Source organism: Sander lucioperca, chromosome 10 (genome assembly GCF_008315115.2).
Source record: "Sander lucioperca isolate FBNREF2018 chromosome 10, SLUC_FBN_1.2, whole genome shotgun sequence".
NCBI classification, from domain to species: Eukaryota; Metazoa; Chordata; class Actinopteri; order Perciformes; family Percidae; genus Sander; species Sander lucioperca.
Genome location: NC_050182.1, coordinates 34,164,450 through 34,190,177, shown reverse-complemented (window position 1 = coordinate 34,190,177; position 25,728 = coordinate 34,164,450). Strand labels below are relative to the sequence as shown.

The 25,728-nt window shown below is 39.2% G+C and overlaps 1 long non-coding RNA gene across 1 annotated transcript; it reads left to right on the top strand.

The window, feature by feature from the left end:
- The first annotated feature begins 280 nt into the window (after positions 1-280).
- Positions 281-4,597, top strand: LOC118496187. The gene is made up of 3 exons (XR_004898674.1): positions 281-291; positions 1,201-1,205; positions 4,487-4,597. It is a non-coding gene; the product is annotated as an uncharacterized LOC118496187 (long non-coding RNA).
- The last annotated feature ends 21,131 nt before the right edge of the window (positions 4,598-25,728 follow it).

Below are 25,728 nucleotides of genomic sequence, written 5' to 3'. Positions count from 1 at the left end.
CCATTGGCCAGAGACATGTCTCCAAATGAATGATAATGTTGCTAAGTAACTACTGGATGTAAAAATAAGCAACTTTAGTAACATGTTCGCCATATTAACTTAAAAAGGAGATGCTGTCAGTTTGTCAATGTTATTGTAACAACTTGATTCTGCTGGTCCCAGGTGGCCAAAACAGCTGTATAATGCTCAAATTAAATGTGAGGAGAAGAGGAGTGTTTTACCAAATGTAAACATCTGCTCTAACAATGTATTTCTCAGTCAACACATTTGATGCCAGTCCAGCACCATTTCGTATGATTAGCAGATCTAGTTTGGTCATTTTGCCCAGTCTTTTACACACCTGTGGGCTTTGACAGTATCATGGAATCTGACACCTGGCTGAGAGATTTAACTTCAGCTGTCATCTGGCCTCATGGTAGGTTATGACTTGTTTTCCTTATTTCAGCTGCTTGCCAACAGTCAACAAAAAAACCCATCTTGAGCCAAGCAGCTTAAAGGTCCCTTTATTGTGCAGTAGAGAATCCGATGGCGTGGGTGCAGGTGAAAACCCATAGTGTTTATTGACTGATATGAGTGATACTGATCTAAAAAGCAGTTATTTCCTCTCCGCCAGGCTGTCATTTGGCTGGCTGAGTGAATCCAGCCTGGGCTTTAGCCTATTCTTTTACTGCCAGACGACAGTGTGTGATTAGTGCTGTGTAAGTCGGCAGCTCAGTGCTGTTGCCTGATAAAGGGTGTCAGGCTCAGCCACACACCCACCTCCAACCTACCCTGCCACTTATAGTCTGTTTCCTGTCGGCCTGCTCGCAGTGAACAACACCAGTCTCTGTCCCACCTTCCTGCCACACCTCTTCCAAAGCCTTACACTCTCCATGAAGCAGATCCCCTTTTGCCACTGCTCCTTGTGCTGGTGCAAGAAAATCCTCTGATTAATCTTAGTCAACAAGAGCCAGAAAGGCAACAATGCAGTTGGCCTGTGGCCAGATTCTCTTCATTGACTGCAGAGGAGAACAAGAGTTAGTTAATTGGATATTATATTGAACAGAAGTAGTTTGGAGCTGAAGGAGAAAATAACTTTTGTTGGTAACAGTGCAATTGCAGCAGCACGGGGAGATAAAATGGATGTGATTCTCCCATCAAAGAGCAGGTTTTATTGTGCCTAGAATTGTCTTCTAAAAAGAATAGAGATTGGAAAAAGAGATGGGGTGTTCATCCTTTCACAAGATGATTTACTGCAGTGATATAGTTTCTAATCGGATTTCACTGGTGTTTTAGAAGCTTTTTAACATCAAATCCCTAAATAAATCCACCTTAAAGTGAAATTCACAGGCAGATGTAGCTAAAAGTCCCAGATTACCAGGTGTGCTGCCTTGAGAATTTACTGTTGCTTGATCCCAGTAGGATTCCTGTGTGGGAAATGCTGCAGTGAAAATGTAAGAGTAATCAGGGGTATCTTTTTCTTAAAAGTCTACTGCTAAGTGGTATTCATTGGAATTTGAGCAGTTCAGTAAAAATCTCTGCGCATTAAATTAAAGTTTTCTTGTGCATTTCATAACAAAAGGCCCCGAAAACAGTGAACTTAAAGCTCCGAATTCTGGAACCATCCTAAAGGCAACATCTTTATTCTGAACTAACTGGTCATTACATGCAGCAACACAGCGTAGCAACATTTAGAAAATGAGCAATTTTAGCATCCACAGAGAATGTGCACAAGTCATTGCAGCTCACCTTGAATGCTCCTAGAGGGTCAGCAGAATGATGCTTTTAATCTGTTAGTCCTCACATCCTCGTTGCCATGACCTTGCAGACACATCATGAATTTCATTACATGCTTCATACCTTTGACGTGACAATGACAGTTGCCGTTAGTTACCTGAAGAAGTATTCTTTAGGTGTCGCTCACAAGCCGCGAAATCCATCAAGTTACAGACCCATTTACTAAAAGAAAAATATTGCTTTCAGTTCTTCTTCTGAGATTTAGTTAGAATTCAGTCAGATGTAACTCTTTTCAGAGTTCATTTTATTGTTTCATTTTCAATCACACACATACACACACACACACACACACACAGCTCAGTTCCATTAGTTTGGCTGACTTTTCAGAGTGCATTGCTAAGCATTATCTGAGACTGCCTCATGGCTGTTGCTAATTGATGCTGCAGTCAGTTCATTATTTCAGTCTCCCCTGGCCGCACAGATATCTGATTCATACATACACTGTGCATTTAATCATTGTGATCACACAGCCATGCAACCAAACATGAGAGGCTTTCTAAAGTCATCAAATCAAATCATGCACGTGTAGTCTGTGTAAGGTATATTACAAATACCAAGTCATTAATTTTTCTCAATTAATATAGACTTCATTTGATGTCTTTTCTGATTTACTACCAATTAAAATGCATTTCTTAATAATTAATATTACAAATACAGGTATATTCAGACAGACAGTGTTAGGGAAATAATGTATTTTTCAACATTAAAGCATGTAAACATGTTTTAATAGAAACCCAAAATACAAGTATGAACCGAGATTCAGTGAAAGAGTCAAAAATGTAATGACGTTTGTACGTCAGATGACAAATGGTGCTACGAGCATTGTTTAATGCCCCAAGAGTCACCAAATGTGCATTATTTTGTATTAATGTATGTATGAAAAGTCAATTGTGCTCATTTTCCTGCTGTTCTGTTTTGCAGAATCAGATGTGACAAATGTCTGATTGAGCCACATTTGATTTGGTGCTCTTTTCCACAATATGCCGATAGATCAGGGTTTGTACTGCTCGATTATGAGGCTACAGTACATCACCCGTCCTCCTCAATAACCAGATATTATCCTATTTGAGCTTTTACTAACCAACATAAAAATGGAGTACCAAGGTGATTGTTCAGAATTATGATGGTAGTGGTGATAAACATTGGCCTTGCCCACTAAAGAGGAGCAGGGAACGCCAGGAACAGTTGCCATTATAGAGCTATAAATGAGGGAAATCCCTCAGCTGGTGGGATCACACCAAGCATATCCAAAACAACCATCATTTAGTCCCTGTGTTGATAATTTACTCAGAACATCTATCAGCTATCTAAGGGTCATCTACAATTACCTTTCAATGACAGACAGACTTAAATGACCTCATTTAAACACATTCTGTGCATAACTCCAACAAATGATGCATTTAAATGCCATGATCAACACAAAATGGACCTTGCGCCACTGGCAAAAATTCAGTCAAGCAACAGAGACTGTATGCCTCTGATAAAAAGCAGACAAAAAGAAAGACAATTAGGACGAAAAAAAGAAATTACCAACCTCACTGATGGGCCTGAATAGCGTCCCAGAGGAGGAAGAGGTAAAATGTAACGCTTCAACAAAAGAACATTAGCGCAGATCCCTTCATTACTTTGAGTATAATGACCCTTCCTCTCCCCCACCCACTCTCCATCCCTATGACCCAGCAAGAAAAATAATTTGCAGTGGTTTAGTGGCAGGGCATGTCCTTTAAATACATTACTGCTCCATCCAGACATTGAGACAAGAGTAGTGAGGCGCTCATTGTTGTTAATTAATCCTTTGACATTTTGGGAGTTTTCAGTGTCTGGAGCCGGTCGCACGATGCTTTTCATAAGTTCAGACTCAGCCTAGTTATAACATAACAAGTGTTTACTCGTGTTTACTGAGTGCATATTTACCTATCACTTACTTGAAATGGGTTGCACCACACAGTGTAGTTCTTTCATAGAGATTACTTTTTTTTCTAATAAACTGTGAATAAACATGAACCGTTAAGACTGAAGATTAAAAGAGGTAACATGGAATATGGTCCCACATATGACCTAACATTTGATCAAAATGAATTTTTCTTAATTAATGTTAACTGGGAAAGTTGTAAAATCCATTTCACCACACAACTCAATATTCTTCCAATTGCAAAGTGTTGCTAATGCTAATACCTCCAGACTAAAAAGACTACACAGCCTTAGTTTGGTTACATAATTGGATTTTTCCCACTCATTTTAAACAATGAATAATAGCCTACTAACTCTAAAACACAAGTTTCTCCATGTACAATATGCATCAGAAAAGTTAAACCATTTGCAAAGGAGTGATAGTTAAAGGTCCAATATGTAATATATTTACTGTAATAAATCCAAAAATGACCCCAATACGTCATCAGATATTAGGGAAACATGCTAAGTTGAAATACTATCTTTTCTGACAACAATGCTAATGCCAGTATTTTCTCCTTCTGAAATTTCCGTTCCGTGACGGAATTTCTGTTTGTGTTTTGGCCTGTGTGTTGTTATCAACTGCCCAGTTTGACAGCCAGGCCGGGTTGCCAGATACAGTATTCTTGTAAAAACACAGCGCGCTACAGCTGTAACGTTAATACAGCCATGAAAGCAGCAAACAAACGAACAGGATCAATGGAGATAGATTCTACACGACCTAAAAAAAACTGCATGTTTCTAACAGTTGCATGACCAGAGATGTAACAAACCCCAGGTAAATACTGGAGATGTATTTGAAAGATGGAGACAGCTTAGAGCCCAAAAGGACACCAAATTGGCTAATTTCCTCCTGAACAGGTAAGCATTAGCTTCAGGCTAAATTATCACGGCTACAAGGGACGGGCATTTTATGTAATTTCAACATTTGTGTACTCACATTGAATTATATAGCTAGAGTACCCGAGTTGGTTAGTTGCAAACACAATTGAACCAGTAAAGTGATCCTGACTGGTCCTGGCTAACGCCAGCATGCTAACCCTGCTAACTGCTAACGTTACAGGAGGACCAGGGAAGCGGGCCACGGCTGTTTACGACGTGTAGCCTGTTCAGCGGCCGTAGCCGACAACGGTGAGTTATTTTAAAGGTCCCATGGCATGAAAATTTCACTTTATGAGGTTTTTTAACATTAATATCAGTTTCCCCAGCCTGCCTATGGTCCCCCAGTAGCTAGAAATGGCGATAGGTGTAAACCAAACCTGGGTATCCTGCTCTGCCTTTGAGAAAATGAAAGCTCAGATGGGCCGATCTGGAATCTCCTCCTTATGACGTCATAAGGAGCAAGGTTACCTCCCCTTTCTCTGCTTTGCCCGCCCAGAGAATTTGGCCCGCCCATGAGAAAGAGAGAGACATCATGGCTTGCAAACAAGCAAAGTGGCAGTTGGTCAAGGCCACACCCCCACCCTCCACCTTGCCCCCCCTCTCTCCTCCTCAATAGCATTTAAAGCTACAGACACAGAAATGGCACATACTAAGGAAAGCTCATTGTGGGACTGGCTCTAGTGGCTGTTATTCTGCACCAAGGCTGAATTTTTGGGAAAGAAACTTCAGATACAGTATGAGGGGACCACTAAGACCTATATAAAAGCATCCAAAAAGCAGCATGTCATAGGACCTTTAAGCAAAAAGAGGGGGGCTGTAAATTGGGAAGAGAGGACCGTGAGTTTGCAGTGTGTTTAGCGATTGTTGCTGTAATTCTAAGCCAATAAAGTGTGTTCAGTTGGGTGGATAGGATGGCAAGGTAGGTTTATTTTTAGCGGTCCCTACCATAATTCTAAGCCTAGGAAGTGTGTTTGTTCGGTGGGTGGAGAGGATGGCGAGGTTGTTGTGTTTTTAGCGGTTCCTACCGTAATTCTAAGACGAAAAAGTGTGTCTGTCATTTGGGTACAGAGCTCCGCGTGGGCATGGGCTTTTATGACTGTCAATATAGCCAGCATCTAACGTTAGCTACTCCGCTGTGCTGTGAAGTAATGTCTGGCTATGTGAGAACAGAATCTAACAACATTGTTGGATGCTGCGGTCTCAGCCTGGCAAGCTCCGTGAACTTCGAGTCTGGAGAGGAGGTATTTTGAATTTGGACTGCAGTAACTATTTTAAACACTAGCTGTCAGTATTACGTATTGCACCTTTAAGTTTAATTTATTGCTTAGCCCTCTTTGTTTTTGGCACAGCTCATGATGCTACAGTGACTTTCTGTTTACATAGTTGATTGCTTTTGATTGGACGGCGCTACAGTACATATGTTTCCTATAGCAACCGATTTACACATTACCTTTAGTTAATTGGTATTTCACTGTTAACAATTACTGAAATGCTGATTTATAATGTTTACTAATTTATTAGTAATGTTATAATTCATGTTATTTGATCAGTTTAGTATTATATTAAATAATTCATTTAAATAAGAAATTTAGATAGTTAATACTTTCTTAATGGTTAATAGTTGTTTTGTAAACAATCTATAAACATTATTTGGATGGCTAATATAAAGTTGCTACTATAGCTTATAATAATCAGTTAATGATTAATAAGTGGTTTATAAAGCATAATGTAACATTAATTTGGCCCAATCTTTTTTTGCTGATCTATAAAAGAAATGCTTATTTGCTAATTTTTGCACTGAAAATAGCTAAATAATCTAAATAATGTTTATAGATGCTTTACAAAGTATTTATAAACCATTAACAAGGTATGATAATCATCAGTTGCAACTTTATAATAGCCATCCAAATCGTGTTTATCAACTGATTACAGTTTACAAATAATCTGGTAATCATTAACAAATACTTAGACCTAATATATGTATAAAATGTTATGATGTGTGCAACAATAAACTGTTAAAACAACATACATTATAGCAATACTAATAATTACCAATTACTAATAACCCTAACCATAACATTATTAATTATCATATCATCATCATCAATCATCATCATCATCAATCATTATCATTGTTTGTTAACAGTAAAGTTAAAGTTTTATTGGTTCAACCTGATGGTTTGAAATTAGCCAGTAAAACTTAGAAAAGACTTTACACACACATACTAAGTAATGGATTTATGAATAGCTGGTGCAACCAATCCTGGTCTCAGTGACCTCAGTGTCCAAGCAATACATGTACAATCAGCCTTATCCAAATGGTAAAGATGGAATTCCAATAAGCACCTTAAAATTATTTTTAAAGAACTACATTTTAATAAAGCCCTGGAATCCAAGTTCAAGTCCATAATTTGCTTTTGGCTGCCTATGCCCTTCAATATTCAAACCACACAGAGTTTATTTTTTGTAAACACAAGTACGATATTGATCACCTTGAAGGCAAATATTAGGGAGACATGAGGCAAAATATCTCATTACAGCGTACAACGCCCAGCTCATTGAATGTAATTACCATGGACACTTGAAAAGTTATGCAGCAATGAAGCCAAGTCGCATAATGCTATCACACAGCACAGGTAGGTATCCATGTAGAAAAACTGTTAAAAAGATTACTCTGCTGTATCTGTTCTTAACATTGGTCACGTTCAGAACAAGCCCTGCGGGTGAGTAATTAATGAATGAGTGAGTGTGCTTAATGAGCAGAGGTGAGCACTTCAAATGTGAATCATGTCTTTACATACTAATGATGTGGGAGTTCATTTCAATAATAAAGAGATGTGAGTTCTTGAATCATGCTCCAGTTATGGAGGAGGAGATTTAAAATTAAAAAGGACGCTTTTCAAGCCGATCAAATATTTGAACTATAGTCGTATGAATATTTGATCTGTAGAAGTAGAAGTGAGTGATGTGTGGGTGGAAAGGCAGGCTCTCGCTCTTATTCTATTTATTTTTTCATTTCTTTTTAACAGTTATTCATTGTCACTGAAGTCAAGGTACAAAGATGACACAAAGTATAAACTGTACTATACATTCATGATAAAGAATACCTTCTTATTCAACTAGCAGAGACATAAAATAAGTAAATATATTTTAGAGAATATCCTGCCTTTAACAAGTTAACTATTCTGATATAGAAAAAAATTGTAAAGCTGGGACTTTTTTCTTCTTCTTTTGTGATAAGCCAGCCAACAAATCAGGCTGCAGTGCGTCTTTGTCAGAATCCTCTTACTAACCTTTTTTCCCCACTTGCCGAGTCAGCCAAAGCTCAAAATCTCCAATGATAACCTGTTAAAGCCTGGACTAAAGTGTTACTGAGCTGCCTGGTTACCTGAACATTGGCTCGTTGATAATGCTTTGAAATATAAGTGACACGCACAAAAGGGATTTTTTTTGGGTCCTTGAGGACATTCTTGTTTTTGTCAATAAATGTTTCTTTTATGGAGTTAGTTCGCCTAAACAACATTGTGTGTAGAGGCAAAAATAAGATTTCGGCTTTTTCCACTCTTGCATGTCTCTCCAGTGTTCAAATACTTCCCTAAAAAACTACTCAGAGACCGAGCTCATCTTTATTTAGGCTCAACTCTAATAGAGGGAGGATGTGGAGATGGAGAGAGCGATGGAGAGGGAGCTAGGCAGAGGACTGCAGTGTCCTCGTGGTCCCAGACACAGATGGACAAGATGAGAGAGGAACACAGGCACAGCTGAGGCCTTGCAGTGTGGAGTGTTATAACACCAGGAATCAGTGAGCTTGGATCTGCACTGATAACACTGGCTTTACTGCCACTCAGTCATTCACAGTGCTCACCAGGAACCCTGGGGACTCGACTCGTCGAGCACAGTTGCATCAAGATTAAAGGCACTTTTCCCCTCTAAGATCAAAAGTTCGCGAGGCTATGCCAAAAGTGTCTCCAGCGGAGTTATGATGGTACAAACGGGAATGGGAAATTAAAACTCAACTCAAAGCACATGAAAATGATGTTCCATTTATGCTGAGTTTATCTACAGTATGTCCTTATGCTCACCACTGTCGCACCAAATTAGCCCGGGAAAACCCTGACGAACTTCTGGCAAATTTGAGATTTGCTCTGCATGTCAGTCTGGGCAAGAGCCCATTCAAGCCCATTTCCAATTTTTCCAAATTCTTGGCACCAATCACAACTGTTGAGGCGGGCTTTACACTAATCACAACCGTTGAGGCGGGCTTTACACCAATCACAACCGTTGAGGCGGGCTTTACACGATAACGATTCAACATGACGGCTACCGAAGCGCAGCAACCCGTTGATGCCGCTGTCGCTGCTACGTCACCCCGGTCGTTGGTCTGACTGGTTGAAGGACTATATCCAATTGCGCCCAGAGGCATTTGAGCGGCGTCTGTTGGTGACGCCCCTTTGGAAATGAGCTGCGAATGAACCTTGCCCAGACCCACTCTCAGTTACAACTGAGAAGGGTCTGGTGTCAACCAGGCTAGCATCAAATGCTTGCTCGTGGGAAATTGTTGGGTCTTTGTAAATTATATAGTGTGGTCTAGACCTACTCTATCTGGAAAGTGTCTTGAGATAACTCTTGTTATGATTTGATACTATAAATAAAATTCTAATTTAAATTGAAATCTTTTTGGACAGAAATCTTTTGGCTGGATTGAACCTTTCACATTTTGCCGCCCCAAAGAATCTCTTAATAATTAATTAATTACTTCATTTATGTACCTTACCTTAGAAGCTTACATCAGAGCCTTTCATAAAAAGAGTAGTTGACTACAGATGGATTGGTTGACCTATTGTGACTGCCATCCTTGAATCCCTTAAGCCTCATGCATAAAAATCATGTTTGTCAGAACCTTGGACAGGGACAATACATTTCATCTGTTAATGTAAAAAAAAAAAAAGAAGAAGAAATGTATCCATCCAGGCATAAACTCTTGTTTGTCCGACTTGCATTCTGCTTGTTATATGATGTGAAAATGTAAATATTGTCAAAAGTAATCTCTGAGGCGGAGTACAGAAAGACTAATAATCTTCCACCGGGGCTTTCTACGGGGACGAAATGAAAGCACACACTAGCATCATCCACTTCTGATCCATTTTGCGAAGGGAGAAGAATGAGAAAAGAAAATGAAAACATAGCCTCAACCTCAGCCTCAACAATCTCGAGGAATGAAAAAAGAAGTGGAAAAACAACTCAGCAACAGTGAAAAGTCCACTGCTGTGGGGTTATGTGACACTTTGTGCATGCAATGCCAGTGGTAAGTAAACTCAGAACTTGATCATATGCTGCAAAATCTGAGATTTGTTTGAGGATTAATTGACATGATTTGAGCATGCAGTGCTACAAAATAGTTTTGGAATCCAAAATAGTCAAGGCCAGAATTGATGGAAAGAGCGGTTCACAACTCTAATCCTTTCCACCTTCACCTCATAAGCTTCCTCTCCTGTCATAGTGGGAACTTTCAGGTAGGCAATACAGAACAAAGTAATTCCACAGACCAGAGCTGGTTTCCAAGGTAACAGCGAGCGGGCCCCCTTTGGATCGAATGGCTAATTTCCACACCTGTACCCTCACCTAGCTGCAAAGCTATGTATATTTCAACATGCTTTATGACTGCTTGCCCAAAGCGATCAACGGCGACCGAGGTGACAACAACGTAGAGGCTGAAACACCAGAACAACACAGAGCCACCTCATTAGTAGTATCACAATGATGCGGATGCTGGCTTTTTCTTTCCATGGCTCGATCATCACTGCCATCTCGCTGTGTGTTATGTCACCCTGTTCTTCCTTACCCTTTCACAACATATTCCTCAGTGTGTTCTCTGTGTGTGTCCCTCGCCTCCTCCCTTTCCCTCTCTAACCCCATCTCTCCTTGTGATCTGTGAATCAAACTGTCCTCAGGTGGCTCTTTTCATTCCTATCAGTCTGTCAGTTTATCAAGCCTGAGTGCCCTGTATATAATTAGTACACTGTCCTGCAGGAATTATCTGACACCAGCTGCTTTCACTTTCAAAGTTTACCAAATTGAAGATGGCGATCTAATTGATGTAATTGGCCACTTGAACTAATTTGACCCATCACAATTTGAATAGAATATTTTTGAAGCCCCTGTCAACTTAAGCTTTAGTCGTAACTTTTGGATATTAATAAACCTCTGTTACATTCAAGCCATTGCCAAATAATAAATAAAACTACGCACTATAGCTTTAAGTATTTCTTTATAATATTAAATAGCCATGATTACAAAGCAACACTCAAAGTGAAAGTTCAAAAAGCATTGTGAGGTATAATTGATTAAGACTTAAACAGTTTTTAACAATTAACCGATTTGATTGACAGTGGCCTGCATGGTAACACAAGCAAACAACCACACAAATGTCATCACTTTTGATTCGAATGTTGCTAAATCCGGATTGGTGCATTGAAGTATATGACATCACTTTTTTCCCACTCAGAGTTTTTTCAAAGTGTGGTATTAGTACTTTAACTTAGAAGTAGTGGTGGTACAAGATCAGAATCCTTCCTCCACCACTCATAACACGAAGCTGATTGAAATTGATTAACTTTTCAGGGCCTTTCATTTTTAAAGAGTTTAGCCAAAAGTTCTGGCATTTTAAAATGAACGTTGTGGAGCGTTTTTATTTAACTTTCCTTTTGGTTGAGTATCTGTCCTCCAAGGGCCGGTCGACAAACAGTCTAATGAAATCGCAGATGTTGTAATTTGTGTGCATCCTGATGACTGTTGCCCCAAGCTATTTGCACTGTTTCCCAGCAAGCCCTGTGAAGGTCAGCATGGTATCACAGCAGACGATAAAGACAGACTCAATTGCTCGGACAATTGACAGTTCACACTCACACACACACAGAAACCCCATGCACTGCATGTCTGCATACAGTATTTCTCCTCTCAGCACATTAGTGGGTTTCTTTCCCTTAGGCAAATGAAATGTATCACAGAGTATTTAAAGGTCCTTTTCCTTTCTCTGACATGTTGGTAACAAGCTTTTAAGAGTGTGAAGCATATTTGTTATCTTATTGGCTGTTAGCAGCTTTGTTGAGATGCTGTAAATTAGCTTTTATCGTCCTGAGTATGGAGAGTCAGTTAAAGTGATATAACAGTCAGATAAATCTACCCAATATCCTTATGTTTAAACAGATGCATCTGCAGTTGTTGAAAATAAAAGAATGCAATGACCGTGCTCTTCAGAACAAGGCTCCTAACACTCTTGAATACTTATTAATCTTCTGCTCATAGTTTATTATATAGTATTTCTATATTAAGTTTCTGACATTTCTCTGTAGTGATTGATACCAAGGAGCTCCAAAACCAGCCGTTGTACATGACTAGAGTCTCCTTAATCAAATAATACATATTGGAATTTGATGTGGAAGTGCTCAGGTCAAAACTAATCTCATATGGCTTTTTTTAAATACTCAAGCAGGCTAATTTAAGATTAAGAACATAAAGAGCAAATTAAGAACACAGAGGCCAAAGTCACACATGGAAAATTAGCACAGTCATTATGATAAAACTTTTCTAGTTTAATTAACCGTGGCATAATCTTCACATTCTGCATGCACTCCATGTCCTCTGGATCAAAATAGACACCCTAGTCTTTTTCACTGAATTTAAACCCAAACCCTGTTTTGTATAAAGACACAATCTGTCACTAACTTCATCAATAACTCTGTATTAGTTCAGTGTTTACCACATACATACCCTAATATTGTAATTTTCTTTATCTGTATATAACATAAACCTTTGTATGACCTCATTTGTAAACCTATCTGAGTACATTTGAGACCTTTTGTACAACAACTTTTTTTGCAAGTTGAGTAAAACTCCATCCTGCTTGCTGCCTGCTTGGTGTTAAACATTCTGTGGGCAGGTTCTGTTCAACCTGTTGACGCATTACAAGCAGCTGCTTGCTGTGAAAGGTTTTGAATCCTACAATCAACTGGCATTCATGTTCAACACCTTTTCAACCACTGTGAGATTAGAATTCGTCTCAGCCGCCTTCAATTATTCATTGAATCTGGTTGGATCTCAAAGTCATTAAGTGTGCTGAAAGGGCTGTTTTTTGTGAGATCAATCCCACCTGTAAAAATATCCTCAACCATTTTATTCTATTTTAAAGGGTCTTTATAGCTAAATTGTCTCACGTTATATGGCTGCGATGCAGTTCCTCACAAACCTTGGTGCTGTTTTACAGAAACAGAGTTTGGGAATAAATGTAGACACTCTTACACTGCACATAGACAAGAATAAAGGACATACAGTATGCATCTCATGTCAGCTGGTACAGTATCAGTCAGAAGAATGGATAAGATCTTCACTGCAGACAAGCAGCACTGTGATTTTCCACATGTAGCTATTGTAAGTCAACTCATGAAGAATTCATTGTTGTTCTGTGATTCTCTTACAACAGGGGTGTCAAACTCATTTTCACTAAGGGCCACACTGGAAAAAGAGGATCACTCCAAGGGCCAGACATGTAGAGTTTATTGACGTGCTTTTGTTACTGCATGTCACTTCTTTTTTAAAACATTTTGGTAGCTTTTTTCCTCATTTTTGTTGTTTTTGTTCCGACGTTTTTGTAGCTTTCTCAGACATTTGTCACCTTTTTGTAAATTTGTTGCTTTTCCTGACATTTTTGTACGCTTTGTGTCGCATTTTTGTTGACATGAAGCCCTACAAAAGTCATCAAAAGAGTTCCTTCTGTGGGAATTTCTGAGTCTCTCTGCCATATTCTGCTTTGAATGTCAGGTAATTGCAGTTTAAAAAACACTTTCCTGTGTTCTTGGTTTGACGCACAACTAGATGGGCCAAAATGTATTGTGAACCCAAATTTATACACGGGCCGGATCTAAATCAGCAAGGGGCTGGATTTGGCCCGCGGGCCTTGAGTTTGACATGTGTCTTACAACAATGTTTTTCTTCCATTTTATAGGCTTACTCCTTTCATACCCCCCAAACACCTTAACACCTATCAGTTCAGACTCATAATCAACAGAGTCGCATAAAAAAAATAAAGTGAAAACTTTAGTCTTACAAACTTTGCACACTGTTCTGTTAAAATGGCAATGTTTCAAAATATAGAAACATTGTCATTCAGTGTAACAAAAATGTGGTGAAGCAAACATGCGTGACATTAGGTGGCCCTTGCTTGGATGAATCAAAGATTGTTCCACATCTGCCTTGAATGGTTTCAAAGCAAAGCACAGCACAGCATAGCATTACAAAGGGGGTATCATCTGACACTAACACTCACACAAATGTTGACCAGCGATCTTGCTTTCTTCTAATAGGGCACTCTTCTTTCACACAGAGATTCAATAACCAAGATCAGGTAATGGCTTTTACATTTAAAAAGCAGTGTTTGTTGGTAGTGTAACCATATAGAATAAAGCATTCACAGGGTGCTGATCAGACATGGCTGTGTACCAGGTGCATTTATTTATGCAGGGATTGTAATTGCAATAGGTTTTGGAGACAGGGTAGATAATACAGCAATCTAAGCAGGTGAATTGGCAGCTTTGCCATGGCTGTGCTGAGCAGACTGCTAAATAAGGTTTTCTGTTGTCCAGAGAAAGAGCCGAGACCGTGGCAAGCGGAGAGAGAGAAGGAGAGACGGGACGAGGGATACTAAGGTGGAGCAAGGGCAACAGAGGAGGAGAGAGAATGAGCGAGGAGGTAGGAAGGTAGAGATCAAGGGAAGATAGACGGCGAGCATGGAGGACTGAGGACAATGAAGGGTTACGGAGGGGAGAGTGTGAGACGAGCACCTTAGAAAATCAAGCAGCCAGTCTATTCCCCGGAGAGGGAGCAAGGATGGCTGTGGCTGACTGATCCAGTGCTGTACTGCACTGTGTGAAAGGGGCCAATAACAGGCTGAGTAATGGGATTGTGCCACTGCAGATTGTGTGTGAACAGGTTGGGACCTTAGGTGTTCCCACACGTCAGGTTAGCACTGGCCTGAATAAGACTGGACTGAACAAAAGCCAAGGCTGCCAGTTGTGTTCAACATCTATAGGCTCACCATTTTAGTTTTAAAGGACAAGGCTGGGGGGATTCTCTATTTTTCTTAGTGTTAACAAACCCTCATGAAAAGATCAAAACCAACAATGAACGGATCCTACTAACAAGTATTAAAGCCAAAGCCTGAAATAGGTTAGTCCTCTGTGCCATAGAGCTCCATTCTTACAATACACTTCTTCCAAATACGAAAACCAAAAACCCATCAATGAGCCACATTTGTTGCACTGGGTGACATGTTCTTTATCATGATGAATACTACAATTTGTAAATTACACATAAATAACCAGACCAAAATTGTATTAATTCACAGCTGAAGACAGTCCCCAACAAATGTACTGTTTGCTCTTGCTACTACATTTTTGTTTAAACTACAGTGTCAACCCTTTTTTTAAAGAAAATAAAAAAATATGTAATTTTAACAAAAGAACTATTAAAACTATTATTTTGTTGAATTCAAACCTAAAAGATGTGGCCTAATCCTAAACTACATTGTTGCTGCCATTAAACTAAGCTAACAGCTGACTTCTGCTTCTCTGTGTTCTACTTTTACCGCCTTACCTACTCTGGGATTTTTTTATTGTTGGTATTGAATCCAAAGTGCTTTTGTAACATAGTTAAGGATTCCACTTACTTGCCATTACCACAATTTATTTAATTTATTGTTAGATACGGTTACATAATTTGCCTGTTTGGGCCTCATTCATGACACAACACAAGAAGAGAGTGCATAACTGCTACACTTCCACACACATTACTTCTCCGGCGGTTTGGTGTTAGACCGACACGGTTAGTCGGTGAACCTATTGTAGCATTTAGTGGCTAAAGAGCCAGACATTTCCCCTCAGGAGTTGGTGGAGACCAAAAACAAAGCTAAAAGTAGAGTGAATATTGGACTTAAATGAAATTATAATGTTGCAGAATGTGTTTGTAGGCAACTGTTTGCTTACACGTTCGCTAGAACAAGGGGACAATATGTCAAAGTTGTGCTTACAGTCTGTTTGGCTGCCCCCATGTGGCCAAAAAGATTAACTAATGCAGTAAAGGGTCTTCTCAGGCTGTTTGGTGGGACAATCAGGGGTGTAGTGCTATTTGTTTAAGTACCGGAGAGCACCTATGACGCGAGCATGCTGCCTTTTCATCAGTTAACTAGCTATAGTAACTCAAAGGCTCCTGCTGACAGCTGCTAGCAACTTTTAAGGTGGAATGTTTTCTTGCATGTTACTCAATGCATGAGTTGATGTTGTAAATCAATCAACACACCTTGAATGTTAATATGACAGCTTTGACCATTCCATTTGTTTTTATTGTCTCTCTTGGATTATACACGCTTAAGTGATTATTGGATCTCCAAAAACGATAAAAATATTAATTTCAACCGGATTATGCGAACTGACAATATTCTATTTCTTTACTTGGAGAAAAAAACTGATGGAGTGTCATTCTGGTGCGCTCTGGCAGCATTACATCCCTGGTGACAATTATACGTTACAGTATGCGCTGCTTGCTAGTTTCCTCCATTTTGCCTTAGCGAAGAGAACAATAGCATATTCTAATGAGAGTAACTGACACTGGACATTTCAGTTAAAAAAATTTCCATCACAACTAATGTGAACTAGGCATTATAGATCACCCCCCCCCTCATGAAACAGTGCATTAAATGGTTAATAATAAATACTTAAATATTGGGTGCTGTCTCTATCTGTGTATTTCAGCCTGTCTAAGGGGATAAGATCATCCTCTGAAGTGAGTGAATGGGCTCCATACTAATGTGTGGTTTAGTTACTGTAGTTCACACAATGTCAGTCTGGATTAGAGCCACCACTGCTCAACACCCCACACCCCGCTTTGAAGCCCTCGTGCTCCACATCCTGCCGGTGCTTTAAGCTCACATTTAGCACGTCCCATTGCATTAGTCTCACTCTGTCCCTCACCTTGTGGCTCAGCTCAAACTGCTGCTGCCCAGCCATTTCTATTTCCACGTTGCTTCTTTGATGTTTGTCCATTACATCGGCCGCTCCCACTTGTGTGTGGGCATGTGTGCAAATGAATCTTTGTCAGAGTGCAGTAGTTAATTGCGATTAGCAATGCATACTGCTGTTATCACTGAATTTGTTTAGTCGTTAAAGGTGTTGCTAATGCTTGGCTCAGAGAAAAGATGAAGACAGTGGCGTACAAATAGCCTAAAAAGATGAGTGTGTTGCCAAATGTATAGCTGTGTGCCATTTCTACACCAACACAAAATGCATTCACTGATCCAGATGATGAGTCAGAGGCAATACAAAATCCGGATTTTTTTTGGAGGGAGAAATGTTAACAGTGTTGATTTAAGATTATTCAAATGAACTTCCCACTTGCTGCACATGTTGAAAGGAGAATATAGTTCATTGGCGAGTCACCAAAGCCATGATTACCTCTTGTATTTTGTTTTCATACTGATATAACAATCTTTCTATGAAGAAAATAGTCTCTGGCTCTTTCTGTTGGTAACTGCAGTGAGCACTGTAACTCCTTTAAAACCCCACCATTTTCCACACACAAATGTCAAAGCCTCTGACATCTCATTACTTTGGTTTAACCAGTCACAAGTGCCACCTCTGACAGCACTGAGGGGGCTACAGATGATGGCCTAAGGGTTTATTCATACCCTGTGGCACTATGCTATCCTAGCCTGCCAAGGTACTGAGGGATGGAGTGGAGTAAGTGAAAAGAAGAGCTACAACTCAAACCTGATTTTGACTTGACCTTGAGCTTCTCATTCGAAATAAATGTGTATTGTGTTATTTGGTTTCTGTTTGCATTTAACGTCAGAGTCATTCATGCAGAGGTTTCTTTCTTTGTGCTTAACATTTCATTCTACCAAGAATTGGAGTTTGTGCATGAGGGAAAGTGCTCCTATCCAGTGGTGTAGTCTACATGATACCCAGGTATACACAGTATACCCACCAAGAAATCTCCAGGATTTCCATATACCCACTTAAAAATGTGATATGATGATACGCAACAACACAGTTTTGTGACAGAACTTCAGATATTTGTACTCACAAATATGGGGTTGAGTAACATGGCAGCAAACTAAACTAACACTGCAGAACATGCAGAGAGACTTTTCTCATCTTTCATCGACCCACTGAGTGCAGTGCGTAGTGTGTGCATAGTGACCGGGCCAAAATGCTCCGCCTAAACTAACGCCAGTATCCCCTTTTCACCGCACATTTAAGACAGAAGTTGGTGGAGACCAAAAACAGAGCTAAAAGGAGAGTGAATATTGCACATAAAATTGCCAGGTGGCCAGAAACATGAATAACTAAATGTTAATATTGCTCTGCATCTGCTGCATGTTTAAGTAGGCAACTGTTTGCTTACAGTATTACAACGTAAATTTGTTGTTAAACTGTAAGACAGTGGTGCAATGACAATAAAGCTTCTTATGTCTTATGTCTACACATTCGCTAAAAGTACAACAACATAAGTACAGCCTGTTTCACTTCCCCCATGTGGCGAAAAATATTAGCTAATACAGGGTCCCTCCCACATTTACACATGAAAGTCAATAGACATGGGGAGTACTGCATGGCCTGTGGAAATAGCTGTATAGTAGAGGAGTTTTGTCTCAGAAAAGTACTCAACATGACATCACAATTTCAGCTTGAGCGTGTTTTTAATGGAAAGCCTGTTTTACTAACTGCGTTTGAGTTAATTTGTTTTGATTAAATGGCTTTAACCACTCACAGAAGGTCTAATGAAAGATACCATTCAGTTTCATTTTAGGAAACTAGGGGACACACTAGGACTAAAGATCAGGGTATCTCGGCCCTTCCTGAATCAGTCTCATATTCTTTTAAAAAATCTGTCTCTTTTAAGTCACACGACTGTATAGAAGTGCAATACTACTGTAAGTTTCTGAAGCATGCAATTAGAATCAAGGCTGAAAGAATAGATAGTAGCCCACATGTTGTAATAATATGACATATGTACATACTTTGGCACAGAATTGAGACATGATCTACTCTGCAGTGGACTGCTACTGTATGAGAGGAAGTGTGACTCCAGCTGCCGGAGTCAGTGGTAATTAGGCTGGTAGGTGGATACATTTCATTATGCCCAGAGAAAGACGTGGCTAAGCTCTGTGTTCCCCTGTAATCCTTCCACTGCGCTGCCCATTATGACTCAGCCACAATACGCTATACTGAAAGTCATCACTTTTCTCCAGCCACAGTGGGCCAGACAGGCCAGGTGCCCCAGGCTTACTCACACCAGCCCTGTCTCTGGTGACTGAAGTCGCCTCAGCACAGAGCTGAAGTTTCCGCCTCTCAGGTTGAATAGAGCTAGAGGGAGCGCCATTTAGTTCCCCTTGTTTAAAGATAAGATAAGGCTAACGACTGTAATAGCTCCTCAGGGAAATAGATACTCAGGATAATAGAGATCCACTGTTCCTATCAGTCCAGGTATATTAGACAGAACAGAGGTTTTTGGCTGGGGAAAAATGCACTGAGCTCTGCTTTGCATTACAAGTCAAACTAATGACTGTGATATATCAACACTTATCCAACCCAGCAAGGAAGTATCACTTCCTAACCCTTTTGATTTTAGGAACCTTTACCATCACTCATCACTCTCAGTTCATTTGAGTTTTGCTCGTTGAAGAAAGAAATGTAAAAAACAAACAAAAAAAAACCATCCAAGACAAATGATGAAACCCTGTGAGTACATTTTTTTTTCCCAGTCCAAAACATCTGTGGTCTTTTTGTTCTTTCTCTTCATTAATCTTTCATAGAGGACAAGGTTCATTCCACAAAGTCAAACTCTTCCATAACAATAAGTGCAGATACTCTCAGGGACACAAGTAAAAACCCAAGATGAAAGCATAACCCGCCAAATGCAAAAGGGCTCGGAGAGAAACATGACCCTGGGAGAGATTTGGGACGGTAATTTGAAGCACTTGTTTCAGGTGACTTTTGACTGAAGAACAGTGATTGTCTGCCCCCTGCTCTCATTTCATTTTAAAGGCACCTCTACTGTAGATGTTGCTCTGGGGGTCATGTTTTTGACTGTTGATGCTCAATAGCAACAAGTAACATCATCTGAAATCGTCATTCACACCTTGCTTGTTATGTTTTTCTAAAGGACACCCACACCAAAGCAATATCTAGCCAGAATGATGTTTTCCACACACATCAAATGGCAACTAGGATTACAGAGCAGTATATGGATAATGGACATTCAGTGATAGGGCTATTATAGCAATTTGAGGTTTCCTTTCAATTACAAAATGCACAAATCGCCAGTAATCTGAACTTGATTACAGTCATTTTCATTGTGGTCACATCTGTAAACAGCAACAGTCCATCATAGGGTTGAGCATTAGAGGGAAATTATAGCATGGCTGTGTTTTTTGTTTGTTTTTATTTAATTAGGCCCTGTCCTTGTGTGTGTTTTGTTCTCGATGACTGAATGTCTTTTTTCAAAATGTTAGCTTTGGACAGGAGCAATTGTCCCTTCTGCTCACACCTTTTACTTTGTGTAGTTAAAGCCTGTGCAGCACCCTGAAGCTTGAGTAAGCCACTAACCAATTTAGATTTTGGCACTAAGATAATTTGTTCTGGCTTTGTACCACAAAAGATCGTTTTTGCACACAGACTTTGACCTTTAAAAGGCCAAATTATTAAGAAAATGTGGTATTACTTTGCATGTATTTGGTATTGCAGCTGCAGTCTTACTTACATATACTTTTATAAGTCTATCTATCTATCTATCTATCTATCTATCTATCTATCTATCTATCTATCTGTCTGTCTGTCTGTCTGTCTGTCTGTCTGTCTATCTATCTATCTATCTATCTATCTGTCTGTCTGTCTGTCTGTCTGTCTGTCTGTCTGTCTATCTGTCTGTCTGTCTGTCTGTCTGTCTGTCTGTCTATCTATCTATCTATCTATCTATCTATCTATCTGTCTGTCTATCTATCTATCTGTCTATCTATCTATCTATCTATCTATCTATCTATCTATCTATCTATCTAGCAGTAACAACTCCTGACATTGTTTGACTGTTAAATTTAGAGCATCTCTCTGCTCCCTTTGCTTGTTGCCGTCTTCCTGTCTCTCCATCATCTCTGGAGAATTGTTTTCTTATTCCTTGAGTCACTGTCTGATTTTGATAAGCAGTTTACCTTCTGACTTGCTACCGTTCGACTCCAGGAAGATCTCAAACCTATGCTCCTATGATCTTTATTTATGGTTTCTGCTACTGTATCTCTGTGTAAACTTTAAACTTTGCATGAAGCTTAGATAAAAGATTTTGTTCACTTTGAGCAGGTGTTGAAAAGAAGTAGCCATCTCAGAGTGTTGCACCAGAAGCAACAAGTGGCATCATGGGACATACTTTGTGTGCCATTCTACATGAATGGTTTGGTACATCCACCCATCCATCATGATCTCATGAGGATGCGCTGTGAGGTTTGTGTGTTCTCTGCTTTATTTTGACTCTGCACGAATTGCAAAGCTCTCTCAGCAGAAGGTGAGCCAAGTGAAAAGAGCAGAATTGGTGCCTCTCTGCCCTGTTGGATAAACACTCAGTCGACCACATTATCCTCCACTTTTGTTTTTTAAATATTTCATTAAATTTTTGCATAATATAAAAGGTTAGAATCCAGGTCTAACTAGTATTGATACTTGAAGATGCGTGCGTGTGTGCATGCGTACGTGTGTGTGTGTGTGTGTGTGTGTGTGTGTGTGTGTGTGTGTGTGCGTGCGTGTGTACATGAATAAATCTGCAAGTTTAAGTCTGTGTGTGTGTTTGTGCAACAAATCTGGGTTACTGTGCTCCCAACCTGCATATTTAGGCTGCTCTCTGTGGAGTGAATGTGAGCACTCTGTGCAGCTCTCTATCTGGCTTTTTGTGTCAGCAATTAATGTCTTGGCATACAATTCCCTGTAAAAATATATGCAATCACAAGGAAATACTATGAAAGAATCATAACAAAACTGGGCTCACATTCTTTAAATATGACACCCAGCTCCCCCTGAAGAAGTCAGTTGGCTTGCACAGAAAAAGAGTAACTCAGGCAAGGATGCATCTGTTTTGTTACTCTCCTTCTCTCCTTCTTTCTTCCTTCAAATTGTCTTTAGGACTGTGTAACACTGCACCATCAGGGACACTGCAATTCAAAGTGGGACTGGCAAATAACAGCATGAACTCAGGGCTATGGACAATTTCAAGATGAGTAGGCAGCCATATAAAGGCCAAGGTATGGAAGTGTAGTCCATGACTTGTAATTATTTGTTGCTGTCTCTTTCCCCTCTCCAAATCAATAACCCCGACATCTCCTTGGTCCTTTTATTTTCAAAATCCCTTGCTTCATTTTGCATCCTTCATGGTGAGCACAGATTTTTACTGCATAATAATAACTGTGATACAGTATTACCATATCAATTTTGAGTTTCCATAAACAACCCATCACAGAGAAGATTGGCAGGCTCTATTGATGGCTCAAAGCTGGTCACACTGCATGCTCAATCAATGCTTTCACTTCTGTCTGTGGTCCACTACTGAATAATCATACTCCACATGCTGTGTAATGGTGATTTCCTGTGTGAGTGTACAGACAAGCTGCCATGGAAATGTAAGATGCTCTTTATATCTCTGTTATCACTCACAGGTAATGACAGATAACTCTCAGTTGTTGCTCCTTATCAAGTGGCAATCTTTCTGCAATAGACTACACTTCATTGGCTTGTATTCATTTAAACAAAAAAATATTTTTGACTTTCTTTTCTTTTGGAAACCTCAACCATTCTGCAAAACTCTCTAACCCACTCTTACAACACATAGAAACAAGTACCGCCCTTTTCTCCCTTCCACTTCAGTCTGAACGGATTGACAAGAGTGAATAACAGAAATCTGTAGAAATGGTCAAATTCATTGAAATTGCAGCTACACATTCTACTACCTACAGCTTATCCAATAAATGTGCTCTGACTGTGTGTGGGTCATGTGAATTTCTGTACTTGAAGCTTTTTTTATTTCACTTATTCACACTTCCAAAAATCGACAGTTGATTTTCTGGTCATCATTGGCAACAAGGGCTACCCAAACAATAATAATAATAATAATAATAATAATGATAATGATAATGATAATGATAATAATAATAATAATAATAATAATAATAATAATAATAATAACTTCATTTAAAATAAGCACATTTTACAGAACAAAGTCACAAAGTACTTTAAAAGAGTACAAATATAAGACAGAAAAAAGTAAAAAGAACAAGCAATAAAAAGGGAATGAAAAAAAAAAAAAAATTACAGACATGAAACAGAGGCCAGTTGAAATTGATGAGTCTTTAGCAGCTTTTTAAAAGCATCAACACAGACCACAGAATGTATGACTAATGTTACTGGCAACCTCCGGTAACATCCCATTATATCAGTCTGGACCCACTATTGCCTGTGACTAGCTTGGCTAAATCTCAATTGTAATGACTTACGTCTTTGGAGCAACAGCTTAACCACTTTTCCCTAACGTGGAGCAATGTAGAAACAAGACCAGTTCAAAACCTAGTATATGGCTGGACCTTGTATTGTCAATGTGCTTAATTGTGGGCTTGACTTTATTGTAATTGTGTTAACTTAATAGGACAGCAGTACAGCTAATAGTTAGCTGCCATTAGCTAGTTAGCTCTAACTACAGTTAGAGGTTACTTTAACAAATAGCCTAAAGCTAATGTTATCTGTCCAAAATTCAGTAAATCACCTCGGTACTGTATTGACTGTCATCAAAGTGGTCTTGTAACATTTGTGACATCTTAATGACAAGTCCAAATAGTTTCACTTTACTAGATGTCAAGGGAATTATTCATGACACTGTTATAAAAGCATTTGACAGTGTAATCGAACTTTATGACAGCTTTATGACAATTCTGATATGTTTCACTTGACTTGAGGTCAAGGAAAATATTTATGACACAATTTTAATGGACTCATGCCAATGTAAAAACCAACCACTTACGATAGTTTAATGTGATGTTAACACATAAAGATAAATAATTTCTTTAAAGTTGATAATGAGGCCTGCTATGACATTAATTACAGCGTATATTGTCTTAATTAATGTCAAGTTGTCATAACAGAAACATCTCAAACAATACTAACTTAGCATTTAAAGTGTCATAATTTACAGAATGACACTTAATGACAACAGTAGCTATGTTTCCACTTGTCAATCGAATTATTTGAAGTTCGTGAAAGTGCGTTTCCATCCAACGGCTTTAAAACGAATAAAAACCTGTGCGTAATACGCACATACTGTTCTGCGATCAAATTGGTATATTGAATAGATGTGAGACATTTTAAGGTGTTTCCATTCATTTTCGCACTGACTTGCACAACATTTAACATTTGCGAACAAAGTTTGCTGGCCAAAATGGATCGCTCCATCTACCTCCAAATGATTAATATTGCACAAGTTGTAGTGCTTATGTGCCAGCTGATAGCAACATATCAAGCTATAATAAGAGAACAACGAGGCTATCAAAACCTCACTATGATGATGCAGATGCACGTTAATGCCAGACGACAACAATTTTTGCTATTTAAAATAGCTGTTATATTTCGCTCGTAATTTAAATTTAAAAAGTATCTCGTCTCCTCTTTTGTCCACTTATATCTGCCATGTCTGCAAAGAAAGCGGAACTACGTGGCGGAAATGAATGAAACTAGCAACCATAAGACGACCTAAAACGTATTATTTATTCGGCAAATAACATTTCCATCAACGTTTATTGCATAAGCCGTTTCCATAAGGCATTTTTCATTTTATATTACTTAATTTGCATAAAAACGTGTGGATGGATACATGGCTTGTCATAAGATTCATAAAGACTCATTTATGTTAATGACAGGTGTCATGTCATGGTTATGACGGTATCATGTCCGTCTTATGCAAACCCCTTTAATGAAAGTGTTAGTCTTGATGAGCTGCAGCATTAATTTAACCTGACTCCGCCAGATAGATTGCTTCGCATTTGCTCGGCATATCCATCTGGGAACTTTCCGTTGGAGAACTTTTGGGAAGGGGCGAAAATACTGGTTAGCTGATTGGATAAACCATGGTGGTGATAGACGGGCCAAATCAACCAATCAGATCAACGAAGCTAGCTAATGTAGCTAGCGTTAGTTTGGCTTCAAGGACCTTGCGGTTCTTCTAATGCCATCGTTTAACATACAATTAAGTTAGGTAACGTAGCTAACGTTAACGTTTTTAAACTTACCATTTGTATGTGACATGAACCTCATCAACGACAATCCCCACCAAGTTTTCACGGTACACTTCTGAAGAAGAGCAAAAACATCTTTTCCTCCGAGAAAAGCCTCCAGTGCCGTTTTTTGCTCTTCTTTCAATGAAGGAATACTTTCTAATTTGGATAAAACTTGCACGATAGCTACGCTCATTTCATCCGTGGAAGCCGCCATGTTGTTTAGACTGAACAGTCTAAACAACTGTTGCGTCACACCTAAACCCGCCTCAAAACCAGCGCTGATTGTTCGGTCATTTGGCGAACGGCTCCAAATTTTCTCTATCTCAAGATGCCAGACTGATCTGCGAGTGGAAAACTGGAGCTCACGAGATCAGGACGGTCTCACGAGGCTAGCATTAATTCATGTCCAAACTGAAACCTACACTGTACATTTACTACCACCTCACAACTTCACTCTCTACACTGGCATTGTTTCCTTGCAACACTTTCAGATGGTTCTTTTTTAAAGATGATTTCTCCTTTCTTCTAAATGTAGACCTATTCCCTAAACGTGCTGATAATCGATTGTAAACGATATAGAAGACAGATTTTATATGATATAAATGATCTGATTCTGATAAATTATCATGATTCCCTGCCCCTCTTCCTGCTGTTCTCCTAGAGTTTCAATTCCCCTGATTTTCACATGATGAATTACAAAACCTACCCATCGACTATATTTATTTAGAAATATCCTCATGTCACTGCTGTTTGTAATTGGGTTTTTTTCTGTA